Source organism: Dipodomys ordii, unplaced genomic scaffold, assembly GCF_000151885.1.
Source record: "Dipodomys ordii isolate 6190 unplaced genomic scaffold, Dord_2.0 Scaffold199, whole genome shotgun sequence".
In the NCBI taxonomy this organism is placed as follows: Eukaryota; Metazoa; Chordata; class Mammalia; order Rodentia; family Heteromyidae; genus Dipodomys; species Dipodomys ordii.
The window spans coordinates 342,394-349,758 of NW_012267415.1; positions in this window are offsets into that span (position 1 = coordinate 342,394).

Here is a 7,365-nt window from a genome sequence, read left to right on the forward strand (position 1 = left end):
CATGTAAGAACATGGAAAAGAACATTGTACACACACTTTCTAAAAAGTTTTTGCTTAGAGAATTTTACAATAACAGCACAAGGACATAAGAGCAGTTGTGGTATCATCAGGGAAATAGGACTATCCTGTGTAAAAAGTTACTGGAGAAGAAAAAATACAGTTATTAATTGAAAAATCAAGTGGTATTTATAGCACCTGAAATATTGGTAAGACCTATTATCAATCACCAAAAAATAAACATTCAGTATATAGATATTCAGATAGACCTCTCACTTGGCGCCAGTGTAATCCTAGCTACTCAGGAGGCTGAGATCCGAGGATTGTGGATCAAAGCCAGCCAAGACAGGAAAGGCCGTGAAACTCTTATCTCCAATAAACCACCAAAAAACAGGAAGTGGTGCTGTAGGTCAAGTGGTAGAGTGCTAGCGTTGAGCTGAAGAACTGAGGGACAGCGCTCAGGCCCAGAGTTCAGGCCCCACGACCGGAACCAAAAAAAAAAAAAAAAAGAGGTATAATAAGTCTGTTTGCAGAAGCCACAGATACTAGAACTTACCTTTCCCAACCTCTTACAGATAAAATATTAACAGGTGACAGATTTTGATGCTCATATATTGACTATGGAAAAGAAGCTAGTGACCTGAAGAAAATGACACATCACAAATGTTTTCTTATAACAGGTGGCTATGACGGACTACAGCTGTCTCTGCAGCGGCTGTATTACTAGAGATCATCCTAAGGGCTCTGTCATGGCAGTTTCTATGGTGTGAATAGGATTCATCTACATCTTAGAAACAAAGTTCTGTTTTGTGTTTACCAGATGTGCAAATGACTTAAGCTTTGTACCTGGCTAAGCGCCTCCAAGCAAATGTCTTTAGATCCAAGTCAGGATGTCTGGATCACCAGTGATCCTAGGAGCTACACAAAATCTTTTCTTTCATGTCAAATAAACTATATAAAATCTTCCACTCGGGCTGGGAAGGTGGCTCAGTGGTAGAGCACTTGCCTTGCATGCTTGAGGCCCTGAGTTCGATTCCTCAGCACCACATAGCAGAAGGAAATGGTGCTGTGGCTCAAGTGGTAGAGCACTAGCCTTGAGCTGAAGAGCTGAGGGACAGCGCCCAGGCCCAGAGTTCAGGCCCCACGACCAGACCCTCCCCCAAAAAATCTTCCACTCTTTCCTACTTTGACTCTTAGCAATCAATTCTACATGAGACATCCTTTGGGACCTCAACATCTCCCGTTATTTTCATGATACTTTGCACATTTATAATGTAAGTATATGTTTCTGGATATTTATTCAAACTGCATTGCACTATTGATTTTGTTGTTTTGGGGCACTTCCTTTCCAATCATCATTTTAAAATTCTATACTACTACATAGTTGAAGGAAAACTATTACAATAAAGTTATAATTACATACTGTCTTTTATTTACTTTTGTAGGATACACTGTCCATGCATTGTTTGCCCCTCTCATTCTCATCTCATCCTGGTTAGTCATCATCATTGACTCAGAACAGTGGTGTGCTGTGTAATATATCTCTGTGCAAAATCATTCTTCTTCGTTAAATCCCCTTCACTCGCAGCTGCCTGCTGAGCTTCACTCTCTTCCAAGAAGCAGACGCTGCATTTTCTATGATTGCATTGGTGGCACATTCATGAATACTTCTTGGGTACAAAATCATTCTCAACCAATAAATCAAATCGATAAATAAGTCAATAAATCTCTTTTGCTTTACAAACATCATCAATCTTTAGCAGAATAAATCACTAGTCCTTGTCCCTACCTTTTGGACCTTTTGAAACGCTTTTTATCAACCATTAGATGCTACTTTGGTCCTGTGTTAATACTTACATTAGATAACATGCTTGACCTTATACAAGTTCCAAAGACATTTGACCCTAGAGTCAATTTCAATGAACTCCAATTTTTCTAATAGACTTCCACAGGCAATAGAAGGTGTTGAAAATAGTATGCACTAGTGTTTTGCCGTTTAAACAAGAATGATACATGCACACAAATATATGTACATATATGATATGTTTATAATCATTCAAGAGAAAAAGAAATTGTAGTTGTTGGGATTGTATTTAAACGCCTCAATATTTCTAATATAATGTCATAATAATTAAATTGCATTATAAATACCAAAATTAAATATTATATTCATTCAGTAAATTTTATGATGAATACTCTTCTTTTTACAGTCTTGTTAGTTTTAATTTGAATATAGAACTCATTGGAATGCAATTGTACTGATGAGACTATTATAGTTAATAAAGAAGTCAAACAATTCCATGATTTTTGCAAAATAACATTCTAGTTGGGCTTAATATGCTTTTTCATATTTCTTATTCCCAAGTCACAAATTCTTTCCCTTTTCTCCCATCCTATTCAACATACTTCTCTGTCATCTATGTTTTGTTTTGGGTTTCCAAAAAAGGAGCATTCCTAGAAATTGAATCCTTCAGGTTTTCTGACTCTTTGGATTCTAAAGTTGACCCTACCCAAAGGGAGAAGTCAGACAAATGATCTGAGAATTTAAGGATAGAGTTCATACACACTTTATCTCCATTCCCTTCAGGTCTCAGTCTTTTGTGTTGTCCCACATTGTTACATCTATTTGACTTGGGCTAAAGCCCTTGGTCAAATTACTCAGTTTCTGTAATCTGAATTCCAAATAGTGACACATTTTTTTTTCTTTCCTTGATCCTTCAGTTCCATGGGTGCCTTCTTGTTGCCACTAATCCATCATACCTGTTCCTAAATCATTTACCATTTGTAAATTTGTCTTTGTAATCTAAGCCAACTGCTTTCTTTTGCTGCTAGGATTTCTGTCATATAGATAATACCACATTAAAATCAAAGATTTAACAGAATTTGTCACTGGATCAAAATTTGTTCATGCTCCCAATAGACATTCATTCAATTCTTAGCAGTTCACAACTACTGAATAAGTCACCCCTTCTAGAGTGCCTGTGAAGTCTGATTAGTTCTCAGAATTCCCTGCATCTTCAATGTCTGTGGTAATCCCTTCCTCCCTGCTCTGCAAACTGCTTCTGATTTCTCTGATAAACATCATAAGCAGTTCTTCTCAGTAGATGATATTGATTCCTGACTCATAAACTATATTACAGATTTTCATTTCATGCTGTAAAAAAGCAAAAGATTTATCCAATCCCTAGAAGAAATGACTTAGAAAATATTGCTTAGCATAGTTAATATGACCATTCATTCAATATTCTTATAATTTTGTACATTATAGTATGAACTCCTGATTTAAAATAGAATAAAAATGAACTGATACTGATTATTATTACTATTTTTAGGGTTTTTTTTTTACCCTTTCAACATTTGAAGTTAATGAAAGATTCAGAAGTCATTAGTAAAATAAAACTCTAGTTGGATTTTCTGGTTATAAGCTAAGGATAGTTAAAATTATGCAGTTCTGTCTGACTGTGCAAACATTAACACAGATTTTATTCTGGTATTGTTGCTGTGTTGTTACCAAGTACTTATGGCATTCACAGATACGATAGCTGTCATTGTGTTCAGGGACTGGGTATAAACCTTTATTCACAGCCAGCAGTAAAGGTGAATGGTTTTGTTCCATGTTTAATTTTAATTTGATTTCCATCTTGTTTTCTCTCTCTTTCATGTGCTCTTATTCTCTCTCATTTTCACATATGTTTCTGTAGCTGAAAGAGCTTGAAGAAATCATGTTTAATTAGTTGTGTTTTCCCCTTTTGACACAGTCTATAGCTATTTGTAACCTTGTAAACAAAAAGAAAAGAAAAAAACTGATAGTATAAAAAAAGAGCTCCATAAAAGGAGTTAAAATATTAAGCAGTATATCAAAAAAATGTTTGCTTTAAATGACACATGGAGTCTGGGAATCATGCCAGGACGTAAAAGGATTTTGTCTGTGTAGCTCCATGAGATCAAAAGATCAGATGTTATTCATAATCTATCATGTAAAAATTATTTGCATGAATTATAATATGTTTCAGCTATGCTTCAATGAAAAAAAATAGGTGACATGAAGTTATAGAAACAACGTATTTAGATTATGGAAATGCCAAGGTCTGTGCTTATTTGGATTACTGATATCTCTAAAAATGCATGTAATATCTTGTCTTTAATTCTTAGCATATGGCTATATGTTTAATATCTGGGTAAGGTAAGCAAAAGTCCTCATCATATTTTAATACATTACATACTTCATTAAACATTGATATTTGGTTGGTATTAAATATTTCAGTATTTTGTTGGGTCTTAGAGATGAACACATATCCTTACAAATGATAACTATGAATTCTGTCACTAAATTAAATCTCCTAGTCTGAATTATTATTCAAATTTTTGTTAAAATACAACAAAATAGTTTAGGACATGATTCATTAATTTTCAATAATTTCTAATTTATTTTAAGACTGTAGAGAGAAATGATGGCAAATATCAAATAATAAATCAGTTATTAAAGACTATTCTGTTTTTTTTCATTGACTGGATCATCATTTGGAAAAATTAATAGAAATTCTATGAAATATACAGGATAAAAATTTTGATAAACATTTGTCAGATTTCTAATCAAATAATTAATACAAATAATTTGCATAATTGGACCAAGTGTCCATGATTTCCATTACTGATCCATATTTTCACTCTTTCTATCTGCACCCATTCAAAGAATAAGCTGGGAATGGAGGCATGTTTCTTTAATCTCAACTACATAAGAATAGAAGAACATGGTATAAGGCTGGCCTTGGAAAACACAAAACCCTCTCTGAAAAATAAAGCAAAAAAGGGAGAGAGAAGTTGTCTTTAAGTATGGAGAAAGAAAGATCTGGGCTGGGAAGGTGGCTCAGTTGTAGAGTGCTTGCCTTACATGCATGAGGCCTTGGGTTTTATTCCTCAGCACCAGATAAACAGAAAAAGCTGGAAGTGGCTCAAGTGGTTGAGTGCTAGCCTTCAGCTGGGCCCTGAGGGACAGCACCAGGCCGAGAGCTCAGGCCCCACGATTGACCAAAAAAAAAAAAAGGGGGAAATTATTACTACTAACCCAACATGTAGATGACACTTAAAGAACTCTCTCACAAAAGCTAAAGATAAATACAACTATGAGACTTATACATAATCAAACAAAAGAATGGCAAGAGTTATTACATAGTTTTTAATAATAATTGAATATTAATCATTTCAGGTCACGAATATATACAGATTAATGTTTTCTTTCTTTTCATTTCTTCCTGCCTTCCTGCCTTCTTGCATTTTTGTTGTTTGTTTTTCCATCTAAGACCAGGACTTACTTGAACTTGCTATCTGGTATTTTATGCTCATTGGCAAGTGCCTTACCATGTGAGCCACACTTCCAGCTCCCAGATTGATCGTTTCAATTAAGAAAATAATCTCAACTCTACTATTTAAGATACACATATCACTGTCAAAGACAGAAGCTAGAAGTGAAAGGATTTGAAAAAGATATCAAAAGCAATGGAACCAGAAAGCAAACATAATAATTATGATAGGTATTTTTGCATATCAGTGTTTATCCTCAGTGTTTATCCTTTTCAGGACTGTTTTGGATAAAGACGACTGCACAGTCCTGAAGGCAAATTCAGGCAGGCATTGCAGGATTCCCAGTTCTCAGACAAGGCCTGTCATCTGGGGTCTATACTCCCTCAAGCCTGATCCTGACCCCACTAACCATTTACGCCATGGAATGTTCTTCTAATTGCTCTAAATGGCATGTCTTAACACAAATAACTTTTTAATAGTTTTACACAGATTTCAAAGATGAGCTGCATTTTCTTGTGGCTGTTTACTGTTCTCCTTTCCTGTCTTATTCAATGCCAAAGGCGAGGCTCTCTATGTTCTCTTTGGAGGTGAGTATTTTCCTAATGCTTTCTACACAACTCCTAAACAAAGATTGCATCTCTTGAGAATGCCTGCCACTGCTGAAATGAAAAGGGTAAAAATAAATAAATAAATAAATAAATAAATAAATGGCTTTTAGACAAGTAAATACCATCTTGCAGGCCACTTTTGTTGTTCTAGTACATTCCTGCATTAGCTATCAAATGCCTGAATGGAATAAATCCAAGTTAAAAGCTTTCTGCCTTTTTTCTCATTATTTTTTCTTGTTTGCCTCTTATCTTAAATTACACAGCATTACATTCATCCAAATAATTTTGTTTTAGTCTCTCTGTCGTTATTTATGTGAAAGACTTTGTCCAATTACCTCTATATGTACTATGTTCTCCTACTGTCTGCCTTCCCTAATTCAAAGTACTACAGACTAGCAGAAGGTGAGTCATAAATGTGCAAACACAATAAAATTATCATAAAGCAAATTATTTCTACCAATTGTAAAGATTATTTATTTACTAGATTTCACTAAGTCCCTTGAAATAGAAGGAAATTCATTTGCACATGGAATTAAAATCCATAGTGTTCTGTTCTTCCTAACATGAGAAGCTACAATGAGTTATTATCTCAAATTAAAAAACAATAAAAATATTAATATAATGCCTGCCAAAACTAATATAGAATGGTTAAATGTCATGTGAATTTCAGCTTCAGGCAACACAAAGAATCTTATTGAAATTATTTCAAAGCATGTTCTATGAAGAAACTATTCTTAAATAGAAATATTTGAGATTATACAGATTAAAAAATTAAAATAAAATATAATGTTTGTTTTAATAATGTGGTCTAATTTTTTAACATGTCATAATGTATATTTCATCAGTATTGTTTGAAATTTGCAAAGAGCAGATTACAGTCAAAGGTGACTTCAATCATTTTAACAGTTCTAAAAAATGTAAAATCACTACAGGTAAATGAACCTCATTGTATAATTTAATTATTACTTATGCTGTCTCTTATTTCCAAGAATCCTTTGCTTTAGAGATTTGAAATTCTATCCATTATCTTTTACTATTCAACTGAAATTATAATGGAAAATTGTAAAATGAAGTTAGTTTAATTTGTTTGACAAAAGTGAGTACAGTGATCGAGCTATAAAGAAATTCAAAGAATAATCCTCAAATATTTTGAGAGGAAAGGTCACTACAGGAAAAAAATTAAAATGGAACAAAAAATTTTAATAATATGATTTCCAAGTATACATTTCATGCCCATCAGTCAAAACAATAGAAAAACTAAAAAAAATGTATTCTGACATCCAAATTTTACACAATGATTCAGATGTACCATACATAACTGAATGTAGGTGTTAATTAATTCAAATAACTTTTTTTTCTAATTGACCCCATTCTGTGTTGCATTCAGAAAATATATTACATTTTTACTATTTTCTTTAGGTTTTCATGGATTTACTTCAAGTAGCTTTTTTTTTTTTTT